The sequence below is a fragment of the Macaca mulatta genome, chromosome 6 (assembly GCF_049350105.2).
Source record: "Macaca mulatta isolate MMU2019108-1 chromosome 6, T2T-MMU8v2.0, whole genome shotgun sequence".
NCBI classification, from domain to species: domain Eukaryota; kingdom Metazoa; phylum Chordata; class Mammalia; order Primates; family Cercopithecidae; genus Macaca; species Macaca mulatta.
Window position 1 is genome coordinate 76,464,551 of NC_133411.1, and position 25,498 is coordinate 76,490,048.

Genomic DNA, 25,498 nt, shown 5'->3' on the forward strand with positions numbered 1-25,498 from the left:
GTGCCAGGAATTAGCAGATAAATTCTCCCTACCTTCTGTCGAATGAGGTATTCAGAGATGAAGTATCTTTGTACAGTTTTTCTGAAGACATTCTCTGAGACCAAGCAGTTTTCTGGGAGCTATGGGCAGCTCAGTAGGGATTTTACTTCTAAATGAAATGAGTAAAATTGATTACTTAATACGTTTGCAAGAAAGTGAGCCAAAAACATCCTGTAAGCCATCAAAATATTCTATTGATATTAAAAATTATATTAATAGAATTTCTGTTCCACTAATACAGGCTTTTGGCTCGGGCTTGGCTTTTTAGGGAATGTGGGCTGAAATATTAATATGCTACAGTGGTATTTCTGACAGGAACACTTCACAAGCAGCATAGAAACTGACTGAAAGCGAAGACTCAAGTCAGGTCGCCTGCATTTGAATCCCAGCTCCTCCATTCAGCCCCTGTGCGACATGGAGTCCGTCACTCAGTCTCCTTTTCTCCGTTTCAATCACCTCACATAAATACATTATACCTTCTTCAATGTGTGTCACAGGCTTGTCTAAGCATTCTCATATATTTACTCTCACCTATATTTGAGAATTAAGTATATAATTCTGAGAGACATGACAGAGAAGATAAAAAGGTAATTAAGATTAAACAATGAAAAGATGTTGAATTCCCAAGTGGTTGGAAATTTCAGCACTAAGTCATTAATGTTGATTTCATCTACTTCCTGCCTACCTGAGCCACGTTCAGTTCCATGTTCTCCATCCTCATTCTAACTCCCTTTTGCAATCTGCTCATGTCTCTTCTACCTTAAGCACTCTTTCCTCCAATAAGCACTCTTTCCTCCAATATAATTACCTTCTTTCTCTCTAGCCCTACACATTTCCAAACTCCTTTTTATTTCACAGATCTCTGTTTATATATCACTTGGGAACTCTCCTAATCTCCAGAATCAGGAGGCAGTCCCCTTGCACATATTCCCATTGTAACCAACATACTTCTTACTTCTCTATCAGAAAAGCCAGTACACTGTATTTTTTGTTTATCGTTGAATCCCAACATTAATTTTTAGTTCTTGGCCCATAGTAGGTGTTCAATAAAAACTGAGAAATAAATTATAGCTTTCATTTATTTATTTTTTAAAAACAGATTTTTAGAGCAGTTTTGGTTCACTGAAAATTGAGTGAAAGGAACAGATATTTACCATATACGCCATATCTCCACACATGTATGGCTTCTCCCACTACCAACATCTGTGCCAGGGCAGTACATTTGTTAAAACTGATGAACCCACATTGGCATGTCATTATCCCCCGAAGTTCATAGTTTACATCAAGATTCACTCCTGGTGTTGTATATTCTATGGGTTTAGACAAACATATAATGATATGTATCCACCATTATAGTATCAAAGTAGATACAGAATAGCTCCGTTGCCATAACATTCTCTGTGATCTGCCTATTCATCCTTCCCCCAACCGCTGGCAACCACTGATCTTTATACTATCTCCATAGTTTTGTCTTTTCCAGAACGTCATGGTGCTGGAATTATGTAGTATGCAGGATTTCCAGATTGGCTTCTTTCACTCAGTAATATGCATTTAAGTTTCCTCCATGTCTTTTCATGGCTTGATAGCGCATTACTTTTTAGCGCTGAATAATATTCCGGCGTCTGGATGAACCACAGTTTTTTTTTATCCATTCACCTACTGAAGGACACCTTAGTTGCTTCCAAGTTTTGGCAATTATGAATAAAGCCGCTATAAATATTCCTGTGCAGGTTTTTGTGTAGACATAAGTTACCAAGGAGCATGATGCTGGACCATATGGTAAGAGTATGTTCAGTTTTGTAAGAAACTGCCAAACTGCCTTCCAAAGTGGCTGTGCCATTTTGCATCCCCACCAGCAATGAACAAGAGTGCCTCCTGCTTCCTTCCCATCCTCACCGACGTTTGATATTGGTAATGTTTTGAGTTTTGGCCATTCTAATAGTTGTACAGAGAAAAATTTTTATTTCCCATAATTCCTAATATTTATATTTTCAGAGAAGGCCTATTTTGCTACAGAACAGCATACTAGTACAAGTAGAAAATTCACAAACATGTCATGAATAGTTCAGGAATCTGCAAGGCAAGGTCTAATGAATGACATAGATAGATGCATATACTGTCACTAATATTAATCACCCACTCAGGATTCTTAAACTAGAGTATTCATTCCCTAGAAAATAATGGGGAACAGGGCAGGCTGAGAGCAAAGGGCCCATTTCTGAAGTCTCTGAACACATATAAATACAGACAGGTCCTCAGACCGCACTGTGATATTAAACTCAGTCCATGGCAGAGTGGCCATTATTAGTGCTTAGGCCATGTGGTCCTCCATTCCAGAATATTTCAAGGAACATTCTAAGTTTTTATCAGATATGAGTTAGCTGTGCATATTGGAAATTTAATTCAAGTAAACAAAGCTTTCATGTACTCTGGCTTTGAACCAAGGTGTCAGTCACTAATGGCAGTTACATTTAAAAAGCTATCAGACCTAAAGATTTGAAACTCAGAACTAAATGTATATGCTTGCACTAAGATTTTCTCTTCCTCATTGGCCTTTTATTTTGGAGGGTTTCCTCAATAACATCTTATCTCAAAATAACCTCCCTCCCTAGAATCTTCTCTAAAAAAAAAGCAGCCCTGGTGTTCGATGTCATTTTAAAAATCACATTATACCCTTAGGATCTTGTCATCACATTTTTTACTGGAATTGAGACATGTTCATCTTCATTATCCATTTCTCACCAGAACATAGAATAACATACAGTTCTCTGAATTAAGTAGAAAATTATTATATGTGATGTAAGCAAGTGCCTTTTTCAAAAACAATGCTTATCGGTGTAAATCAAATTATATAATTCCCCTGCTTAAAACCCTCCAATTAAAAACATTACCAAGAAGTTTTCCAGATTCTTACTAAGTCTATAAGGGCTACATGGACCCACATGATCTGACTTCTGCCCAGCTCTGGCTTCCTTCCTCCCTTTCAGCCCTGCCCTCTGCATCTTCAATCATGCCATCTTTGCAGTTTTTTAAATACACCAAGCTTATCCTTGCTAACCCTATGCTTGGAAAGAGCTACATGGTTAGCTCCTTCTGTATGTTTACATCTCAGTTCCAATCTCCTCTTTACCAGTGAGGTCTTCCATGCTACCCAGTTGAAATAGTGCCCACCTCTCCTCCCAGCACCACTTGCTCTCTATCCCAACACCCTGCTTTAAGAAAAATCCCATTTATCATTATCTGAATTCAACTTATGCATTTATTTTTATCTACTTTCCCCTTGGTTTCCATGGATAGACATTATAATCCAGAAGATACAAATAATGTATGGTTTTCGTAAGAGCAGGAATTTTGTCTCTCTCGTTCACATTCCCAGAGCCTAGAACATACATAGTAGACACGTAGGAAATATAAATGAATGGTTGACTCAGTCGAGGCCCAAAGTCCTTCCTGCATCATGGCCCACTATCTTTTCACAGAGACAGATGCAAATGATGCAGCCTCACCAAGCCACAGACTTGCTTTAGTAAAAAGCAACCCCCACCCATACACTTCCAAGAGAACCACTGTGTTACAAAATACTCCTAATGTCCCACAGTCCCAGAAACACTTGGAGACCTGAGATGATAAAAGGCTCAAAGGTACGAAAATCTTCTTCCTTCCATGTCCTGGACAGCGTCATTGCTTTGGGTTTGGAAACTATTCTTGGGAATCTCATTTGGGGTCAAGATTCAGAATGTTCATGGACTTCATGAATATGCTGTGCTTTGGGCTGTACCTGTGGATGACACCAAGAAGTAGAACTGAGATGCAATCCTTCTCTGAAAGGAAGTTACTCACATTTTTTGGGAAACAAGATAAATTGAGGTAAACAATCAGCAGGAAGGTGTCATTACTAACATCTAAAACACTTTTTTCACATGACTTACATTCTGCCTAAAAGCATCATCAGCCTCAACTTGAGAATATTGAGAAGAAAAGCCACACAGAACAAGGTTCAAATCCCAGTTTCTCAACTGGAATGTTCTTCAAGACTCTCTGGCTCCAGAGCCCTTTCTTCTGCATCACAAAAGCCTCATACGAGTTGCTTGAATAGCAGCCATAAAGGGTTCAAGAGAGGGACCCAGGCAATCACACCACTGATCCCTTAACTCTTGACCCAGTCCCAACATATGCTCTATGCAGGTCGTGTTTCAAAGACTCCGTTGCTCTCACTTTATGTCATCGTCTTATCTGATAGGCTTTTGGGCTAAGCCTGGCATCTCGAGGTTTGAAAGATTCAATGAAGACTTCACTGTTTGCAGTAGCATGTTCTTCATTATAAGAACTGTGACTTTGACCCCCTGCTCTAATTTATATTACTCCTAGTTTAATTTCAAAATTAGGTACATGTTACCGTATCATTGTGTTTGTGTTTGCTATGGGCTAACAAAGTCATTGTGAAATAAAGTATAAAGAAATACAATTACATGACACAATATATGCTTATTGTGGTACATGACAAAAATTGCCACAAATTTTCATGCCTCCCTATATCCATGTCCTTTGCCGTGTGACGTCTCAGCTCCTTCCAGTAAGAGGTGAATCTCTTGATCACCTTTTGAATCTAGGCTAACTTTATGACTCACTTTGGCCAATAAAATACAGCAGAAATGATAATGTGCCAGCTCTGAGTCTAGGCTCACGTTCTTGCATGTCTTTCTTTCTTTTGGACCCTTGAAATCCCCAGGTGAATAAGCCCAGATTGGCTTGGAGGTTGAGAGACATGTGGGCCATTGGTCCCACTGTCCCAGGCAACAGCCAGCCATATCCCAGAAGCCGAGATACCTAGTTGATCTGCCACTGACTTGTGATTCCTGAGGTAGCCCAGCTAAAACAAGAAGAACCACTATGCTGATTGCAGCCTAAATAAGCTGAATAAATGGCTGTTTTCTCAAACAACTAAGTAAGGGCTTCCCGATACATCTATATTCACGAAAGCTATTTCATATATGCAACACTGTAGTAAGTGACTTACTTATATAATCTCAGCCTTCAAGTTTAATACCATCTTCATTTTATACCTGACCCTTACAGCGGCTTAGTGACTTACATTTTCTCTTCTCCTATATAAAGTAAACATATCTATTGTACTGTCACTATAGGAAATGTTAGTTAGAGCTCCTTAGCTGTGAGATTTATATTTTTGTTGTTATACTAACATATAAACCCCTTCCCATTTGGCCTCCAACTAAGCAGACTAAAAAATGTAAAGCTTGAAAACAATTTTTACAAAATCTTCTTCATATTTTTTGCTTAAAAGGCAACCTTAGAACATTGAAAGGAAGAAAGAAGCTCAAGTTACACAGAAGAGCCAGCTTATCAGGGGAGGTTTGCCCATATCCTGACAGACTTTGATAAAGTGCTGAGGAAACCATGTGCCCTCTGAAAAATCCAACCTGGCCCCGTTTGCCTTAACATCCCCAAAGGTTGCTCTGTAGATCACTCGTCAGAGAGCCTTTGATAATACAAATTACTCGCTTGCAAATTTAAGGGATAGCATGTCTTGAGAATGTCTTTGAAGGTACACAAATGAATGCTCTGTTTTTCTCACTACAAAACTCAGACAGAACCAAGTCATGGGCCAAATTCTGTTTACTCTACTTGTCTTTGTCAACGAAGCATCCTTCCCCAGGGGACTGATATAAATCAGCCTTCCTAGTGTCAGTGTGTTACAACTTCCTGCAAGGGTGGGAAAAAGGAGTATCCTCTCATGTTGGCTCTGCAATTCACAACCTGTAAGACTCAAGATCTCCAGCAAAAAAGACAGTTCAGGCAGTCCAGCGGTTGGCTGAAGGTTGTATTATTTCAGGATGTTAATAAGGTGAGACAGAAGAGAAAGTTGCTCAACAAGCACATCTGTGTTCCAGAAGGAGAAATGTAAAGTCATGAATTAAAATATGTAATTACAACATTTCTACTTGATATCCAAAGAAAATAAAATGCATTTAATTTTTCTCTCACCTTGACTCCAGTTTTTGTTCTGCTTCTTGTTACTCCCAAGTATTTTATACAGTTTATCAACACCTTCTGTCCCCAAGGGGGGTGTGTGCCTGTGTGTGTGTATGAGTTTAAGTGCACACATACAGAGGTAATGGGCTTTGGGGACAATAAAGGCAGGAATGGGTGTAGCCAAAGAACGAGAGGAGAATGGACCCATTAAAGTCAAGGAAAATGAAAAGCTGTTTGACAGTAAAATATTTTCATAAATGGATAACAAATTAAATTTGTGAGCCTTAGGAAAGACTCAAAATTATAATAGGCCACATTAAATTTGATTATTGGAAACTTTCAAAAGAACCCTTCTTATATGCCCCAGTTCCTACAATGACAGTTCCAATTCAATTTATTAAATGATCACTCTATAGGATTGGCCCTCAGCCCAACTGACACCTGCTTCATCTCTGCTTTCTGGTGTTGAATATGAATTAATGTTCTTCATTTATTGTACCTTGTTTATTAAACTAACCTTCTGACATTTCACCAGTGCTCATTAGGGTAAAAGTCTGTCTCCTACTCAGAAAGGGTAGCTTTGTGTTAGATGAGACTCAGGCTGGTTGGGTTCAGCTGTGGGGCTCCTTAACAATTGTGGGAGGGAAGCAGTGGGTCTGAAAGTTCTGGTGGGAGACGATACTGAAATGTGGGCAAAGGAGACACTAAAAATTACCCTTCTGGTCTGTTTTGCAAACTATTTGTATGGTCTCTTTTAAAAGGAAAAATTTTACATTTTAGGATTTTCAGTGTTTTATCATTTTACTTAATTATAAAAATTCTTATAGGTACTGAACACATGTACACACCTGTAGTACAACTCTAAATCCCAAAGAAATAAGCTATACTAACTATAAATTCAAATTAGCAAAAGTAATCTAATAAGGATGGCTTTGTTTTCCTGAAACAGAGTCATCTAGATTGATTTAATAAGACAAATACATTTGCATGCTTTATGTCTCATTTTTTGGACTTGATTCTTTTGCTTTTGATAAGGTATTATTTAAGACATTATTGTAATTTTTCTTTAAAAAATTAACTCATTTTAAACCAATTAGGTTCATGGGCCATTTAAAACTGTGTTTCAAAATGCAATACTAGCAGGAAAAAACCCATTGAATTCCATTGAATAAGAAGTTTTCTACTGTCTTTTTATAACTACCTGTACTGTCCCCTTATGAACTGCTCCATGTGCTTGAGTGCAAAGATGGGTGCGAACTAACATGTTTGCTAGCCACAGGGTCTTGACGCTGACCACTATGACTGAGTCTTTTTGAACAAGGCATGACTAGGCTGCCAATTGCTGAGGGTATTCAATTTCTTCACTATTCAGTTTCCTCATTTAAATTGTGAATTCTGCTTCTACTCATCATGCTATGATGCCTTTTGGTCTTCAGTAGTGCTAAAGGGATAGAAACACAAATGCAAATTCAGACATAGAAACTGAGTAGCGGAGCTCAATTGCAAGGTAATTGTTTTATGTCCAGAATTGCTTGTAGTAATGTATAAAGTGACAAAGCCAAAACTGCCACAGAAATTCTGCATGTCAGAGAACACATCCATGTTTGCACAACATCTTCCTAGTTTATTGTTTTGCCTGGGACTATTTGACCTTGTTAATAGATTCGTCTAAGCACAGTTAATAAAATAACTTTTTGGCACTCAGAAATGTACTGTAGAGGGCTCTTATAATGGGACTATGGGACTGTGGAGAGATAAGCCTTATAAAAGCATCTGAGCATCATAGGTAAAAAGATTTTCTTTTTGCTAAGGTGTGCTCCTAATTGAATTTTACTTTTCTGCTTTAGCTAACAAAGTTTTTTTTTTTTTTTTAATGTAATGACTTAAAAATATATCATTACTTTTAACTTAACATATGTGCAAACCAACATTCATAGTTTCAAGTTTATGTGTTTCTGGTCAAGCCAGAGGCTGCTCCCTTGCAGCATTTTAATACCTCTGGTGGAAAAATATATATATATATATATATATATATATATATCTTTTCTTGTTTGATACAGAAAGAGAAAAGAACAAGATTAAATAAAAATGTTTCATGCCCCTTTAAAAAAGTTAACCTGAAAACTCAAAAGTTTATTTTGATTTCTGTTGGATAGAGACTATCACCCAAGGGATAGTTTTGCCAACAAGGGCACCAGAAATTTCTATTAAGTACCTTATTTCATGAGGTACTTCATTTAATTCCTGAAGACAGATTTCCAGTCTGTACAAGTACCAACACACATATATTCATACTTTCCGCACAGCTTGCTGAAACTTAGGTGTCAAAGTCTCCCCCAATAGATTACTCTTCTGTGAGGGAATATGCGGACTTGCTAGTCCATGGGCCATTGTTTCCTAGCACTAAGCTGAAATGATTCTGCCAACCGGGACCCCAAGGATATCAGAGATTTCATCATCTGTTGCCTGGCTGAGCTGCTCAAGGTCATTGACTAACTTAATGGCTCAGAAGATTATTGCAATCCTGAAGGAAACATTCCAGGACAAGTCATTCCTATTTATAGAAATAGTTTAAAAATGTTCCCAATAGAATGGCAATCATTAAAAAGTCAGGAAACAACAGGTGCTAGAGAGGATGTAGAGAAATAGGAACACTTTTACATTGTTGGTGGGATTGTAAACTAGTTCAACCATTGTGGAAAACAGTATGGCGATTCCTCAAGGATCTAGAACTAGAAATACCATATGACCCAGCCATCCCATTACTGGGTATATACCCAAAGTATTATAAATCATGCTGCTATAAAGACACATGCACACGTATGTTTATTGTGGCACTATTCACAATAGCAAAGACTTGAAATCAACCCAAATGTCCATCAGTGACAGACTGGATTAAGAAAATGTGGCATATATACACCATGGAATACTATACAGCCGTAAAAAAGGATGAGTTCGTGTCCTTTGTAGGGACATGGATGCAGCTGGAAACCATCATTCTCAGCGAACTATCACAAGGACAGAAAACCAAACACTGCATGTTCTCACTCATAGGTGGGAATTGAACAATGAGATCACTTGGACACAGGAAGGGGAACATCACACACTGGGGCCTATTGTGGGGAGGGGGGAAGGGGGAGGGATGGCATTGGGAGTTATAACTGATGTAAACGACGAGTTGATGGGTGCTGACAAGTTGCCGGGTACAGCACACCAACATGGCACATGTATACACATGTACGAAAACTGCACGTTGTGCACATGTACCCTAGAACTTAAAGTATAATAAAAATAAATAAATAAAAAAATAAAAATAACAAAATAACAAAAAAAAGAAAATATGCTTCAAAACCAAAAAAAAAAATAAATAAGTTCCCAATAAACTCTTTACTCTGTCTACTTGACTTAAAATGTAATACTATTGCTCAAGTATTTACATACATATAAATTTGTGTGTTTGTATCTGGATAGGTAATGATTTGCACTTTACGAACAAATCTTTGGTTTGCTTCTTAGAAATACATACTCATCATTCTACCAAAAGCCCCCTAAAATTTATTTTTTAAAAAAATTGTGGCAGAGCCAGCTAGTTGTCCTCTACTACTCATTTTCACCTTTTCTGGTAATATAATTTTCAGCAGACACAAGACTGTCCTAAATAAAGAACATGTTGCCATGTTACCCTGCCTCCCTTGCAGCTAAGTGTAGTCATGTTACTAAGTCCTGGTCAATGAGAAGTAAGCAAAAATGTTAGAGCAATTTCTGGGACCCTCATATGAGAGTTGGCTGACACATGCTCTTTGCCTTTTCAATGCTTCACCCTTCCTGCTGCCTGGAAACAGACGCCACCTTGGACTATGATAATGAGACCACACTATACAGGTAACAACATGGTGAACTATTTTCTGAGGATTTCCAGGAGCAGATCCCCCTTACCCACCCGGTGCTGCTTTTTTCCACTCTTTTACACGAGAGAAACCCACTCATTTTTCTTGAGCTATTTTGTTTAAGATTGTTAATTTTGGATTTTTCTGTTCCTTACATACAAACCTAAAATTACAGAATGCAATTTGGTATGAAGCAAATTACTTAACTCCCCTCTTCCCCCACCCACCGCCCTCACTCTGTCACCCAGGCTGGAGTGCAGCGGCACAATCACAGCTCACTGCAGCCTCGTCCTTCTGGGCTCAAGTGATCCTCCCACCTCAGTCTCCTAAGTACAGGCACGTACCACCACATCTGACTATTTTTTAAAACATTTTTTATAGAGACAGGATCTCACTATGTTGCCATAGCACTGATATGGATGATCACACAAAGATATACTAACATATAAAAAGAGAGATTACATCTATGCATGAACAATAAAGAATTTATAGCGCATGCATATTAAAGCTAGGTAGATCATTAGATAGAGAACAGAGAAAGAAACTGTGTTCCAAATCTGCACAGGATAGGGTGAGGGAAGGTCAAATGTTAAGAGCTGTTTGAACAGCTTGGTGGACTAAAATGAGATAATCCAGACCCATAGTCTCTTGGGAATAAGCTTAGAGGTTGAAAGGAAAGAGCAGACGGAGGGGGCTTTGAGAAAGTATGTGGATCAGGCTGACAGCAGCCCAGCTCACTTTCCACGGAGCTGACTCAGCCTGCCCTGCTCCACCCTAACCTCTGACCTCCTGTGCAGTCGCACAGGGAGGAAAGCCCTGGGCAACTGTACTTCTTGTTCCTTTAATGCCCTTACTGCAAAAATAACCTCCAGCTGCTCCAGTAGTGCTAGAGGCCGTGGGGAAGAACCCGACTCCACTCTCAGAGCCCTTAGAGGGAAAGGCAGCCCACTCAAGCAAGCATCTGATGCCTGAAGATTCCTCTTCTTTCTCTGAGTGTGGCAGCTGCAGCAAGAAAGGAGACCAACATGAGACTTGGTAAACACATAGGAATGGCAGCAGAGGAGGTAGCCATTCCTGGGGGCCCAGGCTTCCCCCGGGAGGGTGTGAAATTGATATGGGCATCGAGCTAAAAAAGTCCCTGGAAAGCCCCCACCTATGGGGAGGTTGGGATGAAGCTGGAGCAGGCTTCTATCTCTCCCAGAGTCAACACCAGGAAGGGACAGCTGGTGTGACCTGGGCATGATAACAGGAAACAAAGCTGAAACTAAAGAAGCAGGAACTGGAGCCTAGAAATGTCAAATAAGTGTAGAGAAGTCACAGGGTCCACTGGAGACTTCGGTGGGATACAGGAAGGGCTAAGCAATTGTCCAGATAATCCAGACGAAATACAGGTGTTTACAATTCTGAGCTATTTCAAGGTCAAAGAAGTTTATAGAAGTTGATTCAAGTCTCTGTCTCATGATTTTCTTAATGGGGCTCGGATATATTCCTCTCTGCAGGAGTGACACATGTGTGTGCTCCAGCACGTCTTTTTAATATGGGAGACTCCTCCAGTTTTGGTTCTCTAGTCTCTCATGCTAAGGACATACATTCTGGCAACTCTTTACGTTTCTCCAGCTGATAGTCCCCTACCCACTAATTTGTGCACTGCTTCTGTGGAAGTGGCCAGTGCGTTTCTGCCTGGTAGGCAGAGGAGTACTCAAAAAGCAGAGGGTGATGCAAGGCCACCCAGCAAGGTGTTGGCAGAGTGCCTGATTCGGGGTTCCTGCGTCAGCCTGATAAGCCCTCCGAAGCACCACGCTGTCACTGGAGGGTAGGGCTGGGGTTGTTGAGGTCAGGGATGATGCTGATGCAAATGCTGTTAACCAGACTCAGCCGGTTTTTACACGAATTCATCTAAGTATCTAGAGACTTGATTGTCTTTTCTCTCCTCTCTCCTCCTCTGTTTGGTCAGCTTGTAGCTTTGAGGCACCAGGCCACCTGAGCACATTCTTTTAGATTCTCTCCAACAAAGATATTGAAGAGATCCCTCATCCAATGCTATACAATATCAGATCATTTATCTGTCCACTCCTTACCCCAAACTAAACTCTCTCAAGTTTTCTGAAATAAAAAAAAAATATTTACCAAACACATGCATCGTAGGTATCATGAGTGCAATGGGATGAAGAAGATGCAATGGCTATCTTCAAGGAGCTATTCGGAGAGAACACACATGTATGCACATCCACACATGCACAAAGTAACTGTTCAAAGACAACAACCAAAGCGACGCAATCAAGGCTTCGTGTGTCATTTTTCCAAGTGGATGGACAGGGATGGCTGTATTATTTAAACAAGGCAGAGAACTTCAGCCTGTGGCGTAGAGGAAGAAAGACAGCAGTAATCAAAAAGGACTGTGATAGGCTAATGTCGAATTGTATCCCCCCAAATTCATGTTGACGTCCTGACCCCCTGTATCTCAGAACATGCCCTTATTGGGAGACGGGGTCTTTACAGAGGTAATCAAGTTAAAATTGAGTTCATTAAAATGGGCCTAATCCAATATGACTGGTTGGGGAAATCTGCAAAGAGACACATCCAGAAAGAAGATGGCCTTCTACAAGCCAAGAAGAAAGGCCTTGGATGGATCCTTCCCTCACAGCCCTCCATAGAAACCAAACTTGCCGACACCTTCATTTCAGACTTCTAGCTTCCAGACTCCTGAGATGATACCTCATCATTCAAGTCACCCAGTGTGATAGATCATAGCAGCCTGAGGAAGCTAATATGGCTTGACACCAGGGTTAGCTCTGAGAAAGCAGAGGAGGATGGGGAAAGGCTTAATGTTGGAGAAACAGGACAAACAAAATAAACCCATCCAAATGCCAAATATATTCTGAGAAAACCAGTTTACCTGAAGCGAAGCGTTTATGTGGGAAAGTGGTCGAGCATAACGTGTCTGTAAGGAGTCCTCAGGTCTGTGCGAGCTAGGCTGTGTTCCAGGCTGAGGAGTTTACGATGCGTTCTAAAGGCAGAGGGGAACTGTGGTGGCACTCAGAAGCATGTCATAAGACACAGGGTGTGTGAAGACGATGGTGAGCAAGAGGATTGAGAGACGAGCATGCAGAAAGGACGCTCAGTCACAAAACTAGTTCTCAAGCTTGGCTGCCAACTAGAGCCACCTGAGGTGACAGGCTGATACCAGCCCCCATGATTATCCAGGCCTTAATCCTGGGAACCTGTGAATGTTTGTTTATGTGGCCAGAGACTTTGCTGATGTCGTTTAGGATCTTGAGAGGAGGAGAGTACCCCAGGTTATCCAGGTAGACCCTAAATGTAATCACAAGTGTCCCTCTAGAGGGAGGCAGAAGGAGATGTGACTTACCCCAGAGGAAGAAGGCCGAGTGACAAGGGAAGTAGGGGGAGAAAAGGCAACAAGATGGGGCTATGAACAAGAATGGGGAAAGAAAGCAAACACATTCTCCACTAGAGCTTCCGGAGGACAACACCTTAATTTCAGCCCAGTGAAACCCATTTTGGACTTCTGGTCTACAGAACTACAACCATAGGAAAATAAATTTGTGTTCTTTTAAGCCAGTGAGTTGGTGGTAAACTGCTACAACAGCCATAGAAAGCTAACACACCTGGGGAGACTTACAAACATCTGTGGCCTCGACCCAATCTTGGAGGGGCTGAATCTGTTCTGAGAGTGAAGTCCAGGCTGTAATGTCTCCCAGGTGTGTGGCAAGGTCAAGGACCTTAGGAGGCTGCAGTCCAAGTGTGAGGCCACAGGAGCCCGACCAGTGGGAACTGCCAGAGAGAGGAAGAAAGGAATGCAAAAGGTATCACGAACAACACACTGGGACCAGGAACTACTCGGTTACTTCATTTAGGGAAAAAAGCAAGAGTCAAAAATGAAATGGACTCAGACTCTGTATCTGGAGAGCACCAGACCTTTCATACCGGGGAGGAAGGGCAGGTAAGCTGAGGTGGAGGTGGGCCTGATTTTAATTGTCTGTCTGGGATTGTCCAGCAGGCAGTTGTAGAAACATGAGGTGAGAGCTGCAGAGAGAGAAAGCAGGCCTGAAGGTAACATTGGAGCATCATCAGCAGAGATGGAAGTTGAAGCTTGACCATGAGTGAGATTTCCAAGGGAGTTTTAAAATGAGAAAATGAGAGTGAGGAAGAACAGAACCAGGCTTCGCATACCATTGTAAAGAATGAGATGAGTAAGCAGACGGAAGCAATAATCAGAGAGGCAGAGAAGTACGACAGAAAAGCTCGGTGGATGTGTGGAGAGGGAGACGACAAAGCCACATGCTACAGAGAAGGTCAAGAGTAGGATGACTAAGAAATGATGGCAGATTAGAGGCCATCGGTGACCTTTGAGAAAGCAGTTTCCCTGTTGTAAAGAGGTGGGGACGGATATCAGATGACTGGTCTATAGGAGAGAGTGGGTGGCGAGAATGTGGAAGCAACAGTAGAGGCTACCTTTTGGGTCCCCGGGAATGAAAGCAAACTGAGGAATGAAGTGACAGCCTAGCAAACTAGACACAGAGCTTAGCGGCATGGGCTTTACAGTCAGACAGACCTGAGCTACCCCCAACTCCTCCACTGTGGTACCTTGAACAACTCTTTAACCTTGCATAGACTCAGTTACCTTGTTCATAAGATGGCACAATAATTAATGCCTACACCAAAGTGTTGTGAGAGTTAGATGAAATACAATAGGTAAATTGCCTATTTTTACTGCCTGGCACATAGTAAGTTCCCCAAACTGATATAGAAATGAATGGATAGATAGAGGCAGGGATGTATAAGAGCTCCGGAATCCCAGTTTCCTATAAAATGGGTTGCCAGGTAAAATACAGTATTCAGTCAAATTTTAACTTCAAAACAGAAATAATTTTTAGGATAAGTGTGTTCCAAATATTGCATGGACCAAACATATTAAAAAATTCTCTGTTACTTGTATCCATTTTCTAATGCTACTGTAGCAAATTATCACAAACTTAGTGGCTTTAACACAACACAGTTATTGCCTTACAGTTCTGTAGTCCAGAAGTCTACTATGCATCTCACTGCATAAAATCAAGGTGTCAACAGGGCAGGCCCCCATTCTTTCCTGGAGGTCCTAGCAGACAATGTGTATTCTTGCCTTTTCCCACTTCTGGGGCCACCCACACTCTTCGGTTCATGCCCTCTTCCTCATCATCAAAGCCAGCAATGTTACATCTCTCTGCTCCTTCTTCCTCAGTCAGATCTCTCTGTGATTGCAGTTGGCAAAGATTGTCCACTTTTAAGACCTTATTTGATTAGATTGGGCCTACCTGGATTATCCAGGCAATTCTCCCCATTTCAAGGTTCATATATTTAATCACATCTGAAAGTCTCTTTTGCCAAGTAACATAATACAGTCACAGGTTCCAAGGATTAGAACGTAAACATCTTTTGTGGAATATTATTCTGCCTACAATATTGTTTATACAAAATTCAAATTTAGCTAGGTAACCAGTTGTCTCTTTGCTAAATCTGGTAACCCTACCTATAAAACTTTGATTATGTGAAAGGAAAAATACTAATTTTCCCTTTCGACAGAGTCTCAACTATACCTTTTATTAATTATTTCCATTCTATGATTCCTCCATATGCATCTTCCTCTATGCTGTGTTATGTGTGTTTGTGTTTCAAATTTTTTTTTTTTTAAATAAAATTTGAACCTTGAACTCCCAGGCTCATGTGATCCCCCCACCTCAGCATCTCAAGCCTCAACTATACCTTTTATTAATTCTTATTTCCATTCTCTGATTCCTCCATATTCATCTCCTTTTATGCTGTATTATGTGTATTTGTGTTTCAAATTTCATTTTAAAAAAATAAAATTTGAACCTTGAACGCCCAGGCTCATGTGATCCCCCCACCTCAGCCTCTCAAGCAGCTGGCACTACAGGCATGCACCACTGTGCCTCATTAAGTTTTTCTTTTTTTTTGTAGAAATGGGGTTTAGCTATGTTGCCCAGGCTGGTCTCAAATTCCTGGCCTCAAGCAATCCTCCCACTTCAATCTCCCAAAGCACTGGGATTACAAGCATGAGTCACCACACCTGGCCTAACGTTGCACATTTTATGGAGGTCTGTAGCTGTTTGTAAAATGCATATGTGTGTGTAAAGAGAAATTCTGTATCTTGACTTTCGTTAAGTCTAAACGAGATTTAGACACATAATCAGAATTAGGAAGGGAAAACAGAAACCACTCTAGGTATTTCAGGCAGGAAAAGAATTTAATACAAGGAATTGGATGCATACAAAACTCCTGTAAGGGCTATGAAAGGTCAAGGGTGAAAGGTCAGGGAAAGAAGTTCAGCGAAAGCCACAAACTTTCAAATTTGCTGCTAGCTTTCAGAGACAGAAGGTCTCAGGGACTACAGGAAACTGCCAGTGATGGTATCATCTGCTTCTAACACTGACGTTGATGATTCACAGGGAGATGTCAGGGAGCCAATACAAAATCTGGTATTTGCTGAAACCCACACGTTTGCTCTCTTCTGCAGAGTAGCATTATGTGGCTTCTACCTCTCTTGTACCTTCTTAATCTCATGTCAATATATGACCTGGAAATCTGTTGGCAAGGATGCTGGAAAATGTGGTTTCCAGGCATCCAGCCCCCAACAATAAAAGGGAAGAAGGTAACAGAGAAGCTGGCAGATACAGCTAAAGAAAGAAATAACTCCAAAGGCTGGAAGGGAGAAAACTTTTGCCAAAGGAAAAGGTAAAAAAATTACCCATGCATAGATTCTTGATTATTGTAAAATATCTCCCACTCTAAGTCTTCTGTACCATATGCAACTTCTCTTTTAAGGTGACACTTTCAGCCGGGCAATCCCAGCACTTTGGGAGGCTGAGGCAGGAGGATAACTTCAGTTCAAGAGTTCAAGATGAGCCTGGGAAATCTGGTGAACCCCCATCTCTATAAAAAATACAAAACTTAACAGGACATGGTAGTGAGTGCCTGCAGTCCCAGCTACTTGGGACACTGAGGCGGGATGATTGCTTGAACCCAGGAGGTTGAGACTGTGGTGAGCTGAGATTCCACCACTGTACTCCAGCCTGGGTGACACAGTGAGATCCTGTCTCAAAAATAAATTTTTTAACATAATACTTTGTTAATTTGTTGTGGCTGCCTCATTGTTTTCTGGGCTTAGCCTAGCCATAAGATTTCATTGACTATATACTCTTGACCATCAGAATTTTGTTTTTCACATTTAAGGTACCATCATGTAAAGAGAGAAATCTTGATAAATATGTTTGTCTCCCGGGCTAATTACCAAACTGTAAGAATATGACCGTTTTATTATCTATTGTTGTGAAACAAACCACACTTTAAAACTTAGTGGCTTAAATCAATAATTTACTATTTCTCATAATCAGTGGCATAGGAATTCAGGCAGGGTTCAGCTGGCTCTTCTGTTCCAGTGATAATGGCTGGGTCCCTCACTCAGCTATATTCAGGGGGTAGCTAGCTGGGCTACAAGATCTAAGGAGGATTCCCACACCCATGTGGTGCCTTGGTGCTCCTCCATGTGGCTTCTGTCCATCCGTGTGGCTAACTTAGGCTCTGCACAATACAATCTCAGACAGGCTTCTTACACTGTGTTTATACACACACACACACTATACACATGTGCTACTGACAATCTGTTAAATGGTAGTAAAGCCCAATATCTTTTATTTTTTAATGAGCATAAACAGAAAGAGAAGATCTTATATTGCTTTTACTACACTCCACTGTGGCGATCATTAATCTACTTTTCCATTCAGTCTCATCATTCCTTTCTTAGTTTTCTTGTTAACTCCCTACGCTGATCCCTTCTACCTCCCACAAGGTGACACGGGGATCTTATTCCATCTTTGTATCCTCTTCCTGTTGGCTGGATTTTTCAAATATATCATAGAACTTGGCTTTGTTCCACACTTCACAGTAGGTATCTAGGAAATATGTATATCATGTACTTAGACCTGAGCATTGTGAGAGCTTACAGCTTGTAGGTGGGTAAAGTGGATTTGTTCTTTTATTTTGTTTTGTTTTTGTTTGTTTGTTTTGAGACAGGATCTCACTCTGTCACCCAGGCTAGAGCACAGGGGCACAATCAAGGCTCACTGTAACCTTGTTATACTCAACATCCCAGGCCCTCCTATGGCCTCAGCCTCCTGAGTAGCTGGGACCACAGGCGTGCACCACCACACCCAGCTAACTTTTTAATTTTTTGTCTAGAGAGGGTCTTGCTATGTTGCCCAGGCTGGTCTCAAACTCCCAGGCTCAAGCAATCTGCTCACCTTGGCCTCCCAAAGTGCTAAGAGTACAGGCAAGAGCCACTGCACCTAGCCTGTTCTTTTCTAAATGCTGTCAGCTACACATTCAGATCCCTGACACTTGTATAGATGTACACAGATACTCACACATCCTCATTCCTCTAAAAAAATCATTTGGGAATTAAACAATGTTAAGAATCATTTGTGTTCTCACATCAAGTGGAAGTTTGAGGATAATTTTAAACTTTTAGGAGGCGAGTATGTCGTTTTCATCTTTGTGTCTCCACATCTTTGTGTTCTACCACAAGGACTGGCAAATAGTAGGTGCTTAATAAGTGTTTGTTATACTGAAGGCTGGCCATTTCCATTTAACTAACCCAGCACATATTGCCCCCCCCTCTTTTTTTTTAGTTTGCAAGCTGAAATGTACAATTTGTTTTGCAAATACTTATTAAGAAATTCAGAGACACACAGTAGATGCTTTTTTTTTTTTTGAGACAGAGTCTCACTGTGATGCCCAGGCTGGAGTACAGTGGCACAATCTCGGCTCACTGCAACCTCTGCCTCCCAGGTTCAAGGGATTCTCCTGCCTCAGCCTCCTGAGCAGCTGGGATTACAAGCGCCTGCCACCACACTCAGCTGACTTTTGTATTTTTAGTAGAGATGAGGTTTTACCATATTGGCCAGGCTAGTCTCGAACTCCTGACCTCAAGTGATCTGCCTGCCTCCCAAAGTGCTGGGATTACAGGCATGAGCCACCACACGTGGCCTAGTAGATGCTTTTTTATTTATATTTATTTATTTGTTTATTTTGAGACAGTCTTGCTCTGTTGCCCAGGCTGCAGTGCAGTGGCACAATCTCGGCTCACTGCAAGCTCCGCCTCCTGGGTTCATGCCATTCCCCTGCCTCAGCCTCCCAAGTAGCTGGGACTACAGGTGCCCGCCACTACAGCCCTGCTAATTTTTTGTATTTTTAGTAGAGACGGGGTTTCACCATGTTAGCCAGGATGGTCTCGATCTCCTGACCTCGTGATCCGCCAGTCTTGGCCTCCCAAAGTGCTGGGATTACAGGCGTGAGCGACTGCGCCCAGCCGATGCTTTTCATACTATACAAATAAAACTCAAATTGTCACAGAAAATATTGGATAGAAAATGAGGCAGAAAAAAATACTGACCATTGCACTTATAAGTGCTGTATCCTTTTAGTTATGAATACAAATTAATTTTCTTCTAGTCTTTAAAAAATTGTGCGTGGGCGTGTGGAAACAGAAGGGAAGGACTTGAGGCACAAGCCAGGATGGAGGGATTCTAAGTAACCCATTGTGATCCCCTACACATGTGTTGGCCAGGATGCTCTCCAAACAGGCCTCAGTAGAAAAGAAGGAGCCCAGCTTCCTTTCTAATCAGACCTGGAGCTCCTGTGTGCAAGCCCCAAGGTCCAGGCTGCCTGCGGGCTCCTGATAGCTTAGGCAGAAGCAAGGGAAAAGCTGATAGTGAGGCAGAAACCCTGGGAACCGCTAGGCAGCCTAGGGCCTCCCTTCTGGGCAGTTCTTGTGCCAGATGTGATGCACACCTCAGGGGCCTGAGCCAGGGCCAGGGAGGGCCTCTCCCTTTTTCCATCATGTCTAATTGAACCCAGTTCCTGCCTGGAGCCTCTCAGCTTCAAACGGGGGACTGAACAGTTTGCCGACGTGACAGTCCTGTGGCACTTTCTCAGCAGTATTTTGAAAGAAGCACTGGAGGCAGCGCCTCACGCTGAGAAGCATGAAACAGGCGCAGGGGTGTGTGTGGGTGTGGGCTTGGAAGGGAACCTGGGCTCTGACTGGATGCCATTTGTTTCTTTTATTTCAGGCTGCTGTTCTTGTTGTTTTTATGAAGACATTTTTCTCTCACAAATGCAAAAACTCGAGCTGTGTGGGCCATCAATTTCTGCTCCTTCATACAGACAAATCCGGGCTGCCTGGTGGCTCGGCCTTCCTCTCCTGGGAGGCAGCCCCGACTCACCTCACGGGGTGCCCATGGGCCGGCCGGCAGGGAAGGGAGGCCTGTCGGTGGCAGCTTCTGGGGGTGCTGCCAGAAGGCACTGGGTGCTTACCCTTATTGATATTGGAGAGAAAAAAAATCAGAATATTGCTAAGTAGTTTCAAGCCTGTCTAGCAGTCACAGAAGAGACATTCCTGTTAGATTTTCTGAGCTGAAATCTGTGTTCCCTAAGTCAGGCCCTCCTTCCAAGTCGCAGCCCCTCCACTGCGAAATGAAAAGGCACAGCTAGGGGTCTCTCATGCCCCGGTTGCTCCCACTTTCGATCATCCCATGACCTCCTCTGGACTGGGAATGGTGGAGGTCATTAGAAGCCTGGAAAATCCAAAGGAATGGAAACCTCCAATATGTTCTTTTCGACTTAGAGAATGTGTATCGAAATACTGAAGCCCCACACCATCAAGAACTGACCCAGAAGCTTCCCCTGTGTCTCCATCCTGCCCCCTGAAATCCTGAAAATGGCTCTGCTCGCCTTTCTAAAGGAATACACATCACCGTTTCTGCATTGGCTGTGCTCCCATCCCACCCCCGACTTCTCTTTCTCATTTGTCTATCTAATCTGTCCTGTCTCTGACTGGGAGAGCGATGCTTGGTTTAAAAGACATCTCTGCAGGAAAAGCTCGAGAGGAAACAGAGAGGCTAATCCATCAACCATGTTTCAAAATAACCAAGGTGATACACATAATAACATCATGCCAGCTGGCATTCTGTGGCTCTTACAGCTCCGTGTAGGTAAGACAGGTATTCATATCCCCACTGTACAGATGCAGATACTGACTCCACGAGATAATTGAGTTGCCCACATTTTCAAGACCAGTTAAAGGTAGAATGCGAACTGAAAACCAGATCTTCCGAGTCTTAGTGCCCCATTCGCAGAGCTGTTTAAAATATGGATCATCTTTCTGGAGGAAACAGCTTTACCTTCTCTGCTCACTAGTTCTTGGATTGAGAGGGTGGAGGAGTGAAAGAAGCGGGGAGAACTCATCCCAGAGTTGAAACTTTTTTCAGAACCATTTGACTCTTGCTCTGCAATGCTTAAAAGCTGCTTCTGCTTCTAGGATTTACCCAGAAACCCGTCATCACAAAACCAGTAGCTCCTTTTGTCGTATGTCCCTACTCGAAAGCATACAAGCAGGGGTGATCATCCAATTACAGGATCAGCTTTCCATTGTCCAAGATAATAAAGCCACAGCATTCATGGGTTATGACTTGGATGGGCACCCGCTAGAGTGGCATCCTCTTGTTGGCCATCTTCCCTGCTCTGATCACATCCTTTAGTACCTGTGGAAATGTTGCAGCTCTTGCTACTGACTAATGGGAGTATTTCATGTTGAACATGAACAGAGAGAAACTAAGAACTTGAATATTACAACTGGAGTATGAGTTTGGAAAATATTTAGATGTTCTCATTTATTCTAATTCAATACTTTAAGAAATGGCATGGCTTCAGTTCTGATTCTGCACAATTTACTGGTGGATTTATGGGGAGGAACCCATATGGATTTGTTTCAAAATTTAGCTTAAACTATTGCTAACTGGTTTTATTTGGGGTTCATGTCAAGGTTTTTCTTCACGGTTTTGTTTTGTTGAGGTCCTGGGAAGGTCCATGAATATTTGGAGCATGAAGTAGACCTGTTGAAAACAAAAACAAACCTCAAGAATGCTACTATTTTTTGAAAAATATTAAACAATAGGCTTCTGATGTTCATTATTTAAACAAGATGAACTGAAAGAATGTCAGTCCATTTTGGATTGAAAAATTCCAGGTTCTTCTTTTTTAAAGTTGGAAAAGCATCTCCTTTATAATGGATTTTTAAACCCAAAGCATACCATTTCATCCTCCAAAAATGTAACTGACACCTGAGGTTGGGAGTTCAAGACCAGCCTGACCAACATAGAGAAACCCCGTCTCTACCGAAAATACAAAATTAACCAGGCCTGGTGGTAAGCACCTGTAATCCTAGCTACTCAGGAGACTGAGGCAGGAGAATTGCTTGAACCCAGGAGGTGGAGGTTGCAGTGAGCCAAGATCACGCTACTGCACTCCAGTCTGGGCAGCAAGAACGAAATCCCTTTTCAAAAAACAAACCAAAACAAAAATGTAACTAATGTGAACTTGGAACTATTGTGGCAGAAACAGTTTCCGGTTGTGCATTTTGGAGGGACTGGTGGGGGAGGTTTTTAGAGAGGTCACGTTGAAAAGTCCAAAATATCCAAGAGTGCTCAGCAGAGCTTTTCCTGTAACTTGGAGGTACATAAAGCTGAAAGGCAGAACATAAAGAAGAGGTGCCAATGGGAATTCTATTTTAGGGGCATCTCTACCCTTCACCAAATGGGTAATTTTTAGTACACTTACCAGGTTATATTACTTTGCCAAAAGCAGCGCAGTGATTTTGAGTATCTTTTTTTTTTTTTTTTTTTCCACTTGGTTAACTACTTCTAACCTAATGTTTCTAAACTGCAAGAATTCAACCAAATGCTTTAGACTATGAATACCTCTTTACCTTTCTTCATCACACACACACATGCTCATTCCCTAATGGCAACCTTCTCATTCCTTTTAGCCTTCCTTCACCCCAGTAAAGCTGGTCATTTGGATATTATCTTTAACTGAATTGTTTCATTTTTGTTAAAAATTATTTAATGCAATCACAGAAGATGTCAATTTATTAGAGATCTATTAAAGTAGCAGCTTTTAAATCAGATGGATTTCAAAGGCTCTCTATGCTTCAGTTTCCTCATCTAAAAAATGCACAACGTAATAAGACCTTCCTTAAAGGAGGCTAAGAGAATTACAACCAGAAGATGCCAGTGAAACCCTTAGTAAGTGTCCAATAAGCAAACGATCTGATTGTCCTAAGTTCAAACAGGCATCTTTCACTGTTTGGACCAGGCTTTGCTGGGGTGGTAGCGGGAGGTGGGGACACTGAGATGTGTGTCCCTGGAGAACTCTGAGAAGGAGTGGGGCAAGAGCTCAGTAGCTCACTCTCAGGGAAGCTTCCAGTCTCCTTCAGCTTGTCATGACTGCAGAACCATGTTTTCACTTTCAGGTCAAGAAACAATGTCTTCAGTCTCCCTTTCTCCTGTGTCTACGCCTTAGCTTCACATTGGCCCAGAGCGTCCTCCTTCAAGTCAATTCAAATAGTTACATTCAAGTAGCAGACAAAAGCAAGCTTTCTCTTCGTTTGTTAAAATTTTTAAATTGTTTCCTTGTGATAAAATACACACAACATAACTGTTACCATCTTAAGTATGAAGAGTACCATTAACAATGTGAGTGTTAAGTATACTCACATTGTTGTACAAGCAATATAATCTGCAAAACTCTTGCATCTTAAAAAACTGAAACTCTGTACCCATTAAACAACTCCTCATTTCCCCCTGCCATATCAGACTCTGACTGTTCTTGATATCTCACGTAAGTGGAATCATACAGTGTTTGTCTTTTTGTGACTGGCCTACTTTACTTAGTATGGTGTCCTCAAGGTTCATCTATGTCGAAGCATATGTCAGAATGTCCTTCCTTGTTAAGTCTGGATAGTATTCCATTGCATGTGTACTTCACATTTTATCTACTCGTCTATCAATGGACACTGGGGTCGCTTCCATTTTTTTGATTACTGTGAATAATGCTCTATCAACGTGGTGTACAGATATCAGTTGGACTCCCTGCTTTCTACTGTTTGGGGTATATATTATACCTATAAGTGAAAATGCTGGGTCATATGGTAATTCTCTTCAATTTTTTGAGGAATGCCATAAGTTTTTCCACGGTGGCTGCACCGTTTTACATTCCCACCGACAGTGTTCTCTTCACTTTTATGAGGTGGCCACTCTTTCGGAAGGAGAGGAACTCTGGGTAAGACATGTGTCTAGAAATAGAATAGGATCAATCAGCCTTGATTCACGGAAGTATCCTGTTCCAGCAGCACCTTGCCAGGTGAAGTGAGTCACAAGCTCCCTTTCCGTTTCATTGTCACTGGGGGAAGGAAGTGATAGAGGTGGCTTCCAGCCATGCTGGGATCCCACGTGTGTTTGCTGCTTGAGGAGGGACTTCCCATCTCTCCCTTGCTCTCTTTTCACATACCTACTCTAGGGCGCCTCTGACATAAGCCCACCTGCAACTTCTTCCAGGATCTGCTTCCACTTTGCCCCAGGAGCTACTTTTCCCTTTATCGTTTTCTTTCATAGGATCTGAAAATGGTCTAGCAAAAGGTTGTTCCTTTGTTATTCTCATGTTCTCATGTCCATGTCAAATAGGGAAAATGAGGAAGTTAATTGCTGTCTCTCTCAGGAACTCAGACCAACATAAAAATAAGACTCCTGAACTTAGAGCCTGTTTTGTCCACAAGATTATCCAACCTGCAACAAGCACCAGAGCTTGCCTGAGATCCTGAGATCCTAGCCAGCTGGGCATACACCAAGATCTAGCATGGAAGAAGTGAAGTCTGCGTCAGGATTTCAGAGAAGAAGGATCAATGAACTAACCTTAGCTCCTCCCTTTCAAATATCCACCCAGAAAAACAAAAATCTGTTCTCACCCTAGGCCACAAAACTTGATGCTTAGGAGGCAGGCAGCTTGGGGGTGTGTTTCGCCACCTGCTGGTTGCATGACTGTGAGCTCGGGACTTCGCCTCTTTGTGCCTCAGTTTCCTTCTCTGTAAAAGGAAGACAAGAATTGTATACCTTTTAGCATTCATAGCAGTTTTATCACCTCACAATAAATTCACACTAAAGGCTATTAATCATCCTAGCATGAAAAAAGAGAAGGATCTTCAAAATTCAAATTTGGTTCAGTATTTAGGTTCTTGTAAACAAGTCCAACACATTCTCCTCTGCATCTTTGTTCAAGCTGCTTGCCTCTGCTGGTTCTCTCTCATGGTCCTCCTCCCGATCTTCTGAATCTTTCTTCTCTTTCTTTTTGTGGGTTTAACTCTCCAGGCCCGTAAGGATCTGTCCTGCCACATCTCTTATTTGAGACACTCATTTTTGCTCTTCTTTTTACTGTGTCATTCTCAGAGCTCCAGAACGATTTATTTTGCATTACCCATAAAGGCAGGCACATTGCTAGGCACTCTCTGTGCTTGATGCTTTTTGAAGAATGCAGAATGCCTGGCTTAAAGAAACCTACTTTCTTAGAAAAGTTCCAGCTTAGAGGAAACCACCCCGTGATCACCCGCATGGAATCTCGGGCTGAGCAATGTGGTTTGCAGATCGCGGAGCAGGAGCCTGTGAAATCTGGGAAGCAGG

General features: G+C 41.7%; 1 long non-coding RNA gene across 1 annotated transcript; it reads right to left on the bottom strand.

The window, feature by feature from the left end:
* Positions 1–1,104: 1,104 nt before the first annotated feature.
* LOC114678809 (uncharacterized) lies at positions 1,105–24,919 on the bottom strand. Its single transcript, XR_003730351.2, has 2 exons — positions 24,790–24,919; positions 1,105–3,817 (listed from the first exon to the last, which is right to left on the bottom strand). It is a non-coding gene; the product is annotated as an uncharacterized LOC114678809 (long non-coding RNA).
* Between the last annotated feature and the right edge of the window lie 579 nt (positions 24,920–25,498).